The sequence below is a fragment of the Schistocerca nitens genome, chromosome 4, assembly GCF_023898315.1.
Source record: "Schistocerca nitens isolate TAMUIC-IGC-003100 chromosome 4, iqSchNite1.1, whole genome shotgun sequence".
NCBI lineage: Eukaryota > Metazoa > Arthropoda > Insecta > Orthoptera > Acrididae > Schistocerca > Schistocerca nitens.
Window position 1 is genome coordinate 78,728,160 of NC_064617.1, and position 14,371 is coordinate 78,742,530.

At 45.3% G+C, this 14,371-nt stretch overlaps 1 non-coding gene across 1 annotated transcript; it reads right to left on the reverse strand.

Moving 5' to 3' along the window:
- Nucleotides 1-14,007: 14,007 nt before the first annotated feature.
- On the reverse strand, nt 14,008-14,126 carry LOC126254577 (U5 spliceosomal RNA). Its single transcript, XR_007546243.1, has one exon. It is a non-coding gene; the product is annotated as a U5 spliceosomal RNA (small nuclear RNA).
- Nucleotides 14,127-14,371: the final 245 nt, after the last annotated feature.

A 14,371-nucleotide genomic window follows, 5' to 3' on the forward strand; every position in this document is an offset into this window, starting at 1 on the left:
TTGATAACAAAACATCTTGCAGAACCCTCTTCAAGGACCTACAGGTCATTATACACACTCCCCTCACCTCAGATGGTTATAATTAAGGTGCAGCTACTCGCGGAGATCCACTGTGGGCTGTAAATATTGTAAAAGAGTGAAAACAAATGAGTCCAAACTGTGGCCACCAGGAGCAAATCTGGTGCTGTTCGAAATTTGTATGACATCCACATTGTCAGTTGACAAGCCGAAACGTGAGCGAACAGCACGGCTAACGAGAAGAGAGACCGCACACTGTTAGGGAAATTGTTTTATGTGAACGGCAGCAATTGCACTGTTGTACTGAGAGAGTATCATTGACTGAAAGGCCTGATGTCATTAAATGGTTTAAAGAATGAGATGTGAAAGCATAGCTGAGCTTGGTGTGACATATGGAGGAGAAAGGCATCCTATCTCTCTTGGAGTTATTGACGAGGTGATGGTTGCTGTAACTGACCATGCACCACATGCTAGTACTCTTACAGTGTTACATGAATTGTCCATCCCATGGTCAACAGCATGAAAAGTTTTGTGACCTTTTACAATTGTATTTGTACAGCTGTGGTGCAGCAACTGAAACCTCATGATCCACAACAATGTTCTGAATTTGCTCTTCGGTTTCTGGCATGGATCAAAGTTGGTGATGCATTTTACACTACAAGCTGCAGTGAATACACAGAACTGTGGAATTTTGGATACTGTTAAACCGATTGTTGTGAACGAAGAGCCACTGCACTCGCCGTATGTGATTGTGTGCACCTTTATTCTCAGTCCTGTTTTCTTTGAAGAGATTACTCCAATGGTCTGTCAGGTGTATCTTGATGTCTCCAAGTTTTTGAAACCTCTCCATACAGTATGTGATTCCTGCTTTCGAAGAGTGCCAAGTGTGCAGGGGTTACAGTTTTCACATAACTTGGGGCAACACCTCATGTCACTCGCACAGTGGAAGATCTGCTAACTGCAACTTTCCACAAACAAGTTATCTCCAGACGTTTTCCAAATGCATGGCCTGCAAGATCATCTGATCTGAATATATGTGAATTTTGGCTCTCGGGGGACATCTAAAAGAAGGTGTTTATCAGGTACACATTCGATCTTTACATGATCTGAAGGCCTCTTACATAATCTCAAGGCAATTATACAGAAACATGTTGCTAAGATTTCACTGGAACTGCTGCAAGCAAATGCTGCTCACATCGTTTTAGGCTGCAGTCACAGTGGCTCCGATATCAGTGGATTCATTGGATGACAGATATCAGCCAAAGACAGGCAATCTTTTCAAATCGTTACACCACTACGGTCATGGTCACACAATAGCCGATCTTATCTCCTGAACGTACAGATTTCAGACGACAATTGGTGAAATTCAAATCAGTTTGTTTTCTTCAGTCAAATCAACCAATGTTCTCGCAGATGAAACATGGAGTGTTGAGAAACATAAGTTTAGTCCAAGAAAGAGTGAGTTTGTAGCATCCTGAGGATGAAAATATCATAATCGGGATATAGATTGGAATCTATGGACTCAAATTGCAGGTTTATTTGAAACCTCAAATAGGCAAAATCTTTATTGGAATTTTTAGGCCTATATTATAACCTCAAAAAATAATTTGTTCAAGTGAAAAGGGTGGCGTACCTTTTATGCTTACAGCTACTGTACTGGGTCATTTTTGTAGTAGGTTGTCATTAGTTATCTAAAAATTATTACTATTGCTTACTGACATTTTATGCCAACAAGGTAGTGAGTCTGTTAATATGAAGTGGTGTACGGTATGCATTTTCACTTTTAAGTGCTGTAGTTTATCAGAGTATTCATGCTACACTTTATGCTTGTCTTTCACACATGTGCTAAATGACAGTCATTGAACGTTAACTGACATAAGATTGCCCAACTTTAAAACATTTGTTTTGCTGTATTTGTTTAACTTGCTTTTCAAGGTCACCACAAAATATCTCAAGTATGTAACATAACATTTCTCTTGGCAACTCATATATTTGTAGAACTAGTCTGGTTATTCCGATAGCTGTGGAGAGTGTATAGTACTCGCCCTGCTCCTTACTGAGACAGGAAAGCTCATTCACATGCATTCAGTGTCTCTCTACCAGCAGAAGCCACTATACAGCACTCATATCCAAGCACAGAGGTGCCGTGGTATCCACCATGCCCTGAGATGTTAAAATCTGACCTCCTTCATACATAGAATAGATTCTAACCTAACCCAAACTCCTTTGACACTGGCAAAAACTGACGAAGGAGATCAGACGCACGAAGACCACCTTATCGGCTGACCTCTGGCGACTGTGTCTGATGACCTTTGTTGGTGCCACTGTGAACGCAGTCTTACAGATGTAGCATCTTGTCGGCGCCTCTGGTGCTCGTAGTGAGCAAACTGTGTAAGCGGCAGTTAATAATAAAATCAACATTACGCCTTCCTCATTTGTTTGACCTTTTCTGCTCCTTTCCCATTCCTGACTGATAACATGTGGAAACATTTCTATACATCTTTCATGCATTCACAGTGCCAGATTTGCATCTGGTGGCTAAAATTGGAATTAATTTTTGTCCAGCGTAAATCCGTTCTGCGTTAAGCAGTAGAATATCTACCAAGTATGATAATTACAGTGCACATTGGACATCTGCGAGTAGCTGCACTTGAATTATAACCACCATATACTACTTCTTGTTAATGTTTTAAATAATAAGAGTGAAACTTAGAACAAACTATGCAATTCTCAACCACAATACTAGAAGTAAAAATAATTTTCTTGAGGAGTTTTATACCTGCTACAAAGGACTACAACACCTTACTATGCAAGAAACTGATAAGCTCAAGATATTGAAAAACAAAGGAAAAGAATATGTCATTAGAGACTACTACTGCTGCTGCTATTACTTTTACTACCACAGTGCAACTTGTGATCACACATTTTTTTCTAAACCTGGGTTCACACAGTATTTTTTGTGTGCAAATTTTAATAACCTTCACAGAAATGTCCCCGAAGACGACCTCAGAAATGAAGTGTAAAATCATTGAAAAACACGATCATGATGTGAGCGTTGCTGATTTAGTAGGTGTGTGAACGTTGCTGATTTAGTAGGCATTAACGGTGTCGTATTCTGGACAATGCCGAAAGGTTGCTCCTAATATGGATGAATGAAAAATTATTGCAGGGTGACACTATTAATGAGAACATCATTTGTAATAAGGCGATAATGATTTTTGTTAACCTCTTTAAGACGACACCAGGATCATCACCTGCCTAAAAAGTGTTTAATGGAAACCGTGGGTAGTTTGAGAAGAGAAGAACAGGCATTCACAGCGTTGTGAGGCATGGCCAAGCAGCCACCTCTGACACAAAGGCAGCAGAGAACTTCACCAGCAACTTAAAGATGCTCATAGATTCTGAGGGTTATCTGCCACAATAGAGTTTTAATGGTGACGATACAGGTCTATTCTGGAAAAAGATACCGAAGCCTATCTTCATAACAGCAGTGCTACGATGTGAAAATTAGACTGCTGCTACTTTACCATTCAGAAACTCCACAAAAGCCTTCAAGAAGAGTAAAATCCAGAAGAGCAGGTTAAATGTGATGTCGAGGTCCAACATCAAGGCTTGACTGATACATGATCTTTTTTTTTTTTTTTTTTTTTTGATTTGGTAAATGAAGTGTTTGCTCCAGATGAATGTGCTACTCCATCTTGATTGTTATGGACAACGCTCCTGACCGTTCTCCAAGACCACCTCCTTGAAGAATTTCATTTCACCAAGATCCAATTTATGCCTCCCAAAACCACTCTGTTACTCCAGCCTATGGATCAGGAGATTATTTCTCTAACTTTAAGGAGCCATACACTACAGCACTCTTTGAACATTCGTTTGCGTTGACTTAAGCTACCAATCTCACACTCGGAGAGTTTTGGAAATATCACTTCAACATCACTGCCTGCGTCAAGGCAATCGAAAAGGCGTGGAAAGGAGTTACCATGAGAATTTGCACTTCCGCTTGGAAGAAGCTTTGGCCAGAGTGCATTGTCGAATGTGACTCTGAGGCATTTGAGTCGGTGCCTGTGGAGGCTGTAGTCCACGGGATTGTCTTTGGCCAAGAGTGTGGGGCTGGAAATGGATAACAATGATATGGATGAACTTGTGGAAGATCACAGCCAAACAATGAACACCATGGAGCTTAGGAATTGCACTGTGTTTCACAGCAGGAAATTGTGGAGAGTAGTTCTTCGGAGGAGGAGGAGGAGGAGGAGGAGGAGGAGAAGGTGGCGGTAACAGCAAAGGAGCCATCTTCTGGTCCAATAAGAGAAATGCTGAAAGCATTTGAATTGGTTGCATCATACAGTGAAAATTATCATCCCAATAAAGCAGTGGCTACGCATGCAACAAATTTACTTGACAATAATGCTGTGTCGCATTTTTGCCAAGTGTTGAAGCGTCGGCAGAAACAAACAACTATCGACAACTTCCTAGTACAAAAGAATTAGTTATGTATTGTGAATAATAAGGTACATAATACTGTAGGCTATGTATAATTTTCTTTGAATAAATGGCACTAACAAGATAAAACTTTTAGTACTTTTCCTGCACGAAATGCATTATCGTATTTTACATTAATTAATACGGGATTAATTGTTTCGCTTAAGGAGTGTTTCGCACAACGAGGAAGACTGTGGAACGAATTATGCTCGTTATGCGAGATTCCACTGTATTAGACAATAACTACAGCTATGCAGTATAACAAGACAAGCAGCATCTAGATCTACCACTGATGTCTCTCACACTCCTTGACGAGTGGTAATACATCCTGCACTTCCTGCAGAGGACACAGTGTATACAGGAGATGGTAGTACTTGAGGTACCTCTCGCACATGTCTCTCAGTAGCCCTTACAATCGTTTGACATATCAAAGAGATCTGCAGCTGCCTACAAACACCTACAAATACCAACTAACGCATTTCATCCCCCCTGCGGGTCCGGGGATTAGAATAGGCCCGAGGTATTCCTGCCTGTCGTAAGAGGCGACTAAAAGGAGACCATCCCCCTCACGGGGGTAGTTAGCGCCTGCGTCCGGAGACGGACGGTTTCCCGACCTATAATCGTGGTCTTTTTGGTTTTTCACTTCTCGTTTCTTCATTCCTTTTGTTGGTTCCTTTCTTTGCTCTTCTCCACTTCACTGTCTTCCTTACTCTTTCCCTTGACTTCTCCTTGCCTTCTCATTGCCTTTTTCTCCTTGCCTTCTCATTGCCTTCTTCTCCTTGCCTTCTCCTTGCCTCCTTCTCCTTGCTTTCTCATTGCCTTCTTCTCCTTGCCTTCTCTGGTCTCCGCCTCGGCGTTTGAGACAGTCTGTCCTCTTTCTCCCTCTCTCTTCTTTTTCCTCTTCTTCCTTCCTCCCTGTGCGTGTCTGAAGGCCGACCCACGCGTTCGCACGCGTAGCCGGTGACGGGGTAACGCGTAAGTCCCCGCCCTGGGTAGACATGTAAGGCACGCGCGTACCCCCTGGTAAAGGCCAGGCCCGGGGAGGGGTGATTGCCTGAGCTGATACCTTCTGACCATGCCGATTGGTCCCTCCGTCTGTTTCTCGGGAGGTGTGACCTGAGGTGTAAACATTCACCTAAGGCGGGAGTGCCCTCTGAGAGGGTCCCCACAAGGAAGGAGCGCGCCATCGGAGACGCTGGCAATCATGGGGGATTCCTCCGCAATGGATTCTACTCCATCGCTTTCGACTTCGACCCACAAACGGAAACGTGACCAGCCAACAGTGACAAAAATACTACCGCCTGCCCCACAGTTCCTCGTCGTTTCTCGATCTGAGGAAGGAAAGGATTTTTCCTCTGTCAACCCTTTCGTTATCCAGAAGGGCGTCGATGCCATAGCTGGATCTGTCAAATCTTGTACCAGATTGCGTAACGGTACCCTATTACTCGAAACTGAGAGCGCCTTTCAGGCACAAAAACTGCTTCGGGCCACACTCCTTTACACATTCCCTGTCCGGGTGGAGGCTCACCGAACTTTGAATTCGTCTCGTGGTGTGGTCTATACTAGATCCCTCGACGGCTTGACTGACGAGGAGATTCAATCTTTCCTCGCTGAGCAGGGCGTGACGGCTGTCCATAGGGTCATGAAAAAGGTCAACACTGACCTTGTACCGACCCGGACACTTCTCTTAACCTTCGATAGTGTTAAGCTGCCATCGCGCATCAAGGCGGGCTACGAGGTCATTTCAGTTCGCCCCTATGTCCCGACACCTACGCGCTGCTACCAGTGTCAGCGTTTCAATCACACTCGACAGTCTTGTTCCAATGCGGCTAAATGTGTCACTTGTGGCAGGGATGCCCATGAGGGTGACTGTCCACCTCCGTCTCCTCGTTGTGTGAACTGTCAGGGTGACCATGCCGCATCCTCCCGCGACTGTCCTGTCTATAAGGAAGAACGCTGTATCCAGGAAATTCGAGTCAAAGAGAAAGTGTCCACCTCGGCTGCTCGCAAGCTATTGGCTAGTAGGAAGCCCACGCTGCTCCCAGCGGGGAAATACAGCACTGTCCTCGCCTCTCCTCGGACTACCCGGGAGGTAGCAACCCAGACATGCGATCTGACCTTCAGCACCACGGTCGTCCGTTCGGCCAGTGCTAAGATCGCGCGGTCGACGTCTCCTCTTCCTCCCATCACCCCACAGACACCAGCCACTTCCTCAGCTTCTGCTCAGTCGAAGACCCCGAAGTCAGATGCACGGGCCTTCAAGAAGGAACCATCCCGTGCAGACTTCCTCCGTTCCTCGACCTCCCAGCCTTCGACCGGTACTTCCACCAAACGTCCTTCTAAAAAGGCGCATAGGAAGCACAGTTCTCCTTCTCCGCCGCGGCGCCTTTCTTCTCCTGCGCCACCCAGCGGTTGCCGCCCCAGGCCGTCATCCGTTTCGCCTGGCCGCACCGCTGGTCGCCGAACATCTGGCCGTTCACCGGCGGAGGAAGCTCCCCCTCCCGGCCATCCTCCTGAGATGGCCGATGACCCTATAGACCCCATGGACGATGACTGTCTGCCTCCTGCTAGCGGCGGCAGTGCTCGCTCGAAGCCAGGCCATAAGCGGCCTTCGAGGTGACCCCTTCTCTCATCTTCCTTTCTTACGATGGCACTTATTAACTGGAATATTCGCAGCATTCGCTCCAACCGAGAGGACTTGAAGTTGCTGCTCCGCTCGCATCGTCCGCTCGTCGTAGCCCTCCAGGAAACGAAGCTACGCCCATGCGATCAAATTGCCTTGGCACACTACACCTCTGTGCGTTTTGACCTACCCCCTGTGGTAGGTATCCCAGCTCATGGAGGGGTTATGTTGCTGGTCCGGGATGATATTTACTACGATCCCATCACGTTGCACACCGGCCTGCAGGCAGTAGCCATCCGCATTACTCTCCCCACTTTCACGTTTTCCTTTTGTACCGTTTACGCTCCATCGTCATCTGCCGTTACCAGGGCAGACATGACGCAACTTATTACTCAGCTACCTGCACCATTTTTGTTAACTGGAGACTTCAATGCCCACCATCCTCTTTGGGGCTCTCCAGCATCCTGCCCGAGGGGCTCCTTGTTAGCAGACCTTTTCAACCAGCTCAATCTTGTCTGCCTCAATACTGGCGCCCCTACTTTTCTTTCGGACACATCTCATACCTATTCCCATTTAGACCTCTCTATATGTACTCCCCAACTTGCACGCCGGTTTGAGTGGTATGCACTTGCTGATGCATATTCGAGCGACCACTTCCCGTGTGTTATCCATCTCCTGCAGCATACTCCCTCTCCGTGCTCCTCTCGTTGGACCATCTCCAAGGCAGACTGGGGGCTCTTCTCTTCCAGGGCGACCTTTCAGGATCAAACCTTCACAAGCTGCGATCGTCAGGTCGCACACCTCACGGAAGTCATTCTCGCTGCTGCTGAATATTCCATCCCTCACCCTACTTCTTCTCCACGTCGCGTACCGGTCCCCTGGTGGACCGCAGCATGTAGGGACGCTATACGTGCTCGTCGACGTGCTTTACGCACCTTTAAACGCCACCCTACAGTGGCGAATTGCATTAATTATAAACGATTACGTGCTCAGTGTCGTCGTATTATTAAAGAAAGCAAGAAAGCCAGCTGGGCTGCTTTCACCAGCACCTTCAACAGTTCTACTCCTTCTTCTGTTGTCTGGGGTAGCCTGCGCCGGCTATCTGGCACTAAGGTCCACTCCCCAATTTCTGGCCTGAAGGTCGCGAATGAAGTCCTTGTGGCCCCTGAGGCTGTCTCCAATGCCTTCGGCCGCTTTTTCGCCGAGGTTTCGAGCTCCGCTCATTACCACCCTGCCTTCCTCCCCCGCAAACAGGCCGAGGAGGCTAGGCCACGTGACTTCCGCTCCTCGAATTGTGAAAGTTATAATGCCCCATTCACCATGCGGGAACTCGAAACCGCACTTGGCCGATCACGGTCCTCCGCTCCAGGGCCTGATTCTATTCATATTCAGATGCTGAAGAACCTTTCTCCTGCGGGTAAAGGTTTTCTTCTTCGTACATACAATCGCATCTGGATTGAGGGACATGTTCCCGCATGCTGGCGCGAGTCTATTGTTGTCCCGATTCCTAAGCCGGGGAAGGACAGGCACTTGCCTTCCAGTTATCGACCTATCTCGCTTACCAGCTGTGTCTGTAAAGTGATGGAGCGAATGGTTAACTCTCGATTGGTTTGGCTGCTCGAGTCTCGCCGCCTACTTACCAATGTACAATGTGGATTTCGAAGGCGCCGCTCTGCTGTCGACCATCTGGTTACCTTGTCGACCTTCATCATGAATAACTTCTTGCGGAAGCGCCCGACCACGGCTGTGTTCTTTGATTTGGAGAAGGCTTACGACACCTGTTGGAGGGCGGGCATTCTCCGCACCATGCATACGTGGGGCTTTCGCGGTCGCCTCCCTCTTTTTATTCGTTCCTTTTTAATGGATCGACAGTTTCGGGTACGTGTGGGTTCTGTCCTGTCCGACACCTTTCGCCAGGAGAATGGGGTGCCACAGGGCTCAGTTTTGAGCGTCGCTCTCTTCGCCATCGCGATCAATCCAATAATGGATTGCCTCCCAGCTGATGTATCAGGCTCCCTTTTCGTGGACGATTTTACCATCTATTGCAGCGCGCAGTGTCCACGTGTCTTGGAGCGCTGTCTTCAGCGTTCTCTTGACCGTCTTTACTCCTGGAGTGTCGTCAATGGCTTCCGTTTTTCTGCCGAGAAGACGGTCTGTATTAACTTCTGGCGCTACAAAGAGTTTCTCCCACCGTCCTTACGACTCGGTCCCGTTGCTCTCCCACTCGTGGAGACAATCAAATTTTTAGGCCTTACCTTTGACAGGAAACTTAGCTGGTCTCCACATGTGTCATATTTGGCCGCCCGTTGTACCCGTTCTTTAAATGTCCTCCGTGTTCTCAGTGGTATGTCGTGGGGAGCGGATCGAACCGTCCTACTTCGTCTATATCGGTCGATCGTCCGCTCCAAGCTGGATTATGGGAGCTTCGTATACTCCTCTGCACGGCCATCCATCTTACGCCGCCTCAACTCCATACAACATCGGGGTTTACGACTTGCGATCGGAGCATTTTATACCAGTCCCGTAGAGTGTCTTCATGCTGACGCTGGCGAATTGCCACTCACCTACCGGCGCGATATACTGCTTTGTCGGTATGCCTGTCGGCTACTGTCAATGCCCGACCATCCTTCTTATCGTTCCTTTTTTGACGACTCTCTTGACCTTCAATACGGGTTGTATGTCTCTGCCTTGCTACCCCCTGGAGTTCGCTTTCGTCGCCTCCTTCAACACCTTCATTTTTCACTCCCTGCAACCTTTCGAGTGGGCGAGAGCCGCACGCCACCTTGGCTCCAGGCTCAGGTCCGCGTTCACCTCGACCTCAGCTCGCTCCCAAAAGAGGTCACCCCCGGTTCGGTCTACCACTCCCGTTTTTTGGAACTTCGTTCGAAGTTCAACAACATGACTTTCATTTATACAGATGGCTCTAAGACCAATGACGGGGTCGGGTGTTCCTTTATTGTCGGGGCACAAAGTTTCCAATACCGGCTCCATGGCCATTGTTCGGTCTTCACAGCTGAGCTCTTTGCCCTCTACCAGGCTGTTCTGTACATCTGCCGCCACCGACATTCTGCTTATGTCATCTGCTCAGATTCCCTGAGCGCCATCCAGAGCCTCAGTGATCCGTACCCGGTTCACCCTTTCGTACACCGGATCCAACGCTCTCTTCAGCAGCTGGTGGACGTCGGTACGCCGGTTAGCTTTATGTGGGTTCCTGGCCATGTCGGTATCCCTGGGAACGAAGCTGCAGATGCCGCGGCCAAGGCTGCGGTCCTCCAGCCTCGGACAGCTTCTTGTTGTGTCCCTTCGTCCGATTTTAGCAGGGTCATTTGTCGGCGCGTTGTGTCGCTGTGGCATGCCGATTGGGCTGCACTTACCGACAACAAGCTTCGGGCCTTAAAACCTCTTCCCGTGGCTTGGACGTCCTCCTCACGCCTTTCTCGGCGGGAGGAGGTCGTTTTAGCAAGGTTAAGAATTGGACACTGCCGGTTCAGCCATCGCCATCTGCTGACGGCTGCGCCGGCGCCGTTCTGCCCATGTGGGCACTTGCTGACGGTTCGTCACATTTTAATGTCCTGTCCCGATCTTAAAACACTGCGCCTCGATCTTAACCTGCCTACTACCTTAGATGCCATTTTAGCGGATGACCCACGAGCAGCTGCTCGTGTTCTTTGTTTTATCAATTTGACAAACCTCGCTAAGGACATTTGATGATGTTTTTTAATCCTATGCCTGTCAGTCTGTCTTTTATTGTGTTTTCCCTTTTAGTTGTTGTTGTCAACTTGTGCCTCGCGGTGCATTCTTAGAGTAGTCAGGGCGCTAATGACCATTGAAGTTGTGCGCCCGAAAACCACAAAAAAAAAAAAAAAAAAAAAAAAAAAAAAAAAAAAAACACGCATTTCATATCTGAAAACAGCAATCCCAGTTAGGCTGCATTGTGGCTGGTGCAATATTTTAAAATGCAGAAAACAAACAATTTTTTATCCAACCTTGCTCATTCTGTCTCGATTTCTGGATTTGTTATGCTACGGTCTTACTAGTTTCCTTTAGGAACTGAAGCGGCAAGCATGAACAACAAAGACAGAAATGTACTACTGGAAAAAGCGTAACAACCACAGGTTCCTTGCAATAAACAATTATCCAACGTGAAATTCTTGTAAATCAACTAAGATGAGGAAATACAAATATCGGGAGAAGTCCTCACAGAAATAATTTCTCGAAGCGTAACTGGCTTACCCGCAACGCAGATCACAGTGTTTATGCAAAAACTGTATGTATTCCGCGATTAGGAATGTGAAATCAATCCGATAAACAAATGTTGCATAACATGTCGGTTGGAAAAGTATTTGCAGTTCATACAATTGTATCGGCTTTATTGCACTTCGCGTCATGAACTGATGGCGTAGTTGGAATACATATGTAAAACATTTCTAAATTAAATACATGAAATTTATTATTGACAGCAAGTACAAAGCCTGGGAACTATCACACATGGGCGGATTAAAGGGGGGGGGGGGGGCAAATGCCCCCTCTTAGAGTTGAAACTAAATTAAAATAAAATGGCAATTTTTGTAATCTGTGCCAAGTTAAGCACGTGAATTTAATCTTGGCCAATGGATTTAGTCATTTAACTCGGTATTCCCCAAGCCATCTTACATTGTGTGCCCGAAAGAATGTACTACTTGTACCAGTGACTTGTGCTCCCCCTCCTGTTTGTATATCAGAGCCTCCCAATCTGCCACAGCAGCATGCTTCACACTTATAATTTTCAAAATATGGTTCGATTCCCGGCGGGGTCAGGGATTTTTCCTGCCTCGAGATGACTGGGTGTTGTTGTGTTGTCTTCATCATCATCATCATCATCATCATTCATCCCCATTACGGTTGGAGGAAGGCAATGGCAAACCACCTCCACTAGGACCTTGCCTAGTATGGCGGTGCGGGTCTCCCGCATCGTTCCCCTATGCTCCGTCACGGAGTATGGGACTTCATCATCATCATCATCATCATCATCATCATGTGTATATATATTTATGAACAAAATTGGAAAAAGTATAACTGTCAACAAATTAAGAACTACAGTTTTAATTTTAGTTTATTTGTTTTTAATTTGCTTATCAACTCGGTGTTAAGAAATGCCTTATGAGCTTGTTGCTGTTGCGTTAACAATTATGTAAATGAAGTTACTCTGAAAAAGGTTGTGGATGCTACACATTTCAAGAAATTACAAGAGTTTTTTCTCTAAAATAAAACACATTTTTGCAATAGTTTGATATTTTTAAGTAACAAAACAGCTTAAAACAGTAGTTTTTGAAGTTTTTTTCCTTAACTTACAAGGAGAGACGCCCCTGGGTCTTCTTTCTCTTCTAGGCAACCGTCCCCACTCATAAACCTTCATTAATACGCCCCTTCTATCACAGTCTAATAGATACTACGGCTGGGCAAACGATACTCGCAATCGAACGGGATCGATATCCCACAACAATGAAGTATGACTGCATAAATTTACAATTTCGTGAAACAGTGCAGAAAACCACCAAATCCTACCACTGCACAAACTCCTATTCTGTTTGTATTTATTTACAGTACGAGGTCTCATTCAGTATGTGTGTACGTATATGTAGTAAACATTTATACCTATTTTTAAGCAAAGGTAACAGACAAAGTTATGCACCTTATTTACAGCCCCACTATAAAGTAGGGAATCCAGACGTTATATCCATACTAAAAGCAAGATATGACGAGAAAATCCACTACTACTGGCGACATTTTAGCTGAATAAAACGAAACGTGCCACAAATACATTTCGGTAATTGCTTTCACAGTACCAAAACGAATAAACAATTGATACAGCAGGAACAGGTACTATTTACACTGTCTTGGCAATCTGTTTTGTAGTTTTGTACCTGCATGATATACACCATTTTGGTGATACAATGATTAACACTTATGTGTCTGATCTGGTACTGTAATCATGGACACTTGCTTTGAGGAAAAAATTTTCTTTTCTCAGTATACTGTTTTTCATGCATGACTGCTTCCAGTATATAAATGCAGGGAAGGTGTAAGATTTAGATCTTTAAAGAAAGATTTGCATGGTTTTTTTGCTGCTCACTTGTTTCATTATTCTTAGAATTACCTTTTGTTTCCTGAAAACTGTTATTGCCTAGTGTACATTTTCCCAGAAAATGATACCATACTTCAGTACTGAATGTTCACGAGCAAAGTATACAGCCCTAACCGTTTCTGCACTAGTATATTGTCCTCCAGAAAAATATTGCTTACACCGTAATATTTTATTTCATTATGAGAGGCGGTAATGATTAGCCCGGTAACTTGAAAGTGAGTAGTTCAATCCCCGTTCACATGTACCAGATTTTAATGAGTTTGAAAACAATACGGCAACATTCAAATGAAAAATTAAGACAAATAATCAAGAACTAAATACCGAACAAACGAAATGTATTGAAGTGGCTGTAATTTTTATTGCGACAATAAATTACAACGGATGACCCGTCTTGCAAATAGTACTTAAGATCCCACTAGATCGCGGGACGAACGAACGTTCGACAATTAACACAACCATGATTATAATCTTTATTTATTAGTTGCTGTTTTTACGCGTGATCTGCATCCTAGAAGATATTTCAGTTCGTGTTTTACAGATATTTTAATTGTTAAAGCCCACAGTGCATTGATGGCGCCAAGGCGTGTCATTTGTAATAACGCCAACCACAGTCACTTTGAGACGCATTCACTCTGAGCGCGCACACACACACACACTATATAACTTTGAATTACACTTGTGGCTGAACATATGCTGGGCAATGACATTGTCATTTGCCTTCACTCCCAACATACAAAATGCATGTTTGAATTGAACTTGCGGCTCAGCATAAGCTGAGCACTGAGAAAAATTAGTTATAGACTCATTTAATGCTCCCCTCCACGGAAATCTTTAGTAAAAGGCGAAAGATTTATTCGTCTTGAAGGGAAGCCAGAGTAACGCAAACTTACACTTCTGCGTTATTTATGATTTTTTATCGTATCCTTTTCAACAAGAACACATAGCTTAAGTTCAATTTATGGACAAATCTCACTATTAAGCAAGTGTTAATTGTAACTGTACAGAAAAATGCATTATATTTTAGAGATACGAACACATATAATTACAACCAGGAGCTTTTTTCAGGAATCAGAACCATTTCTCGTCTCGCTGTGGTGTTTGTTACCCATTCAATACTTTTACCA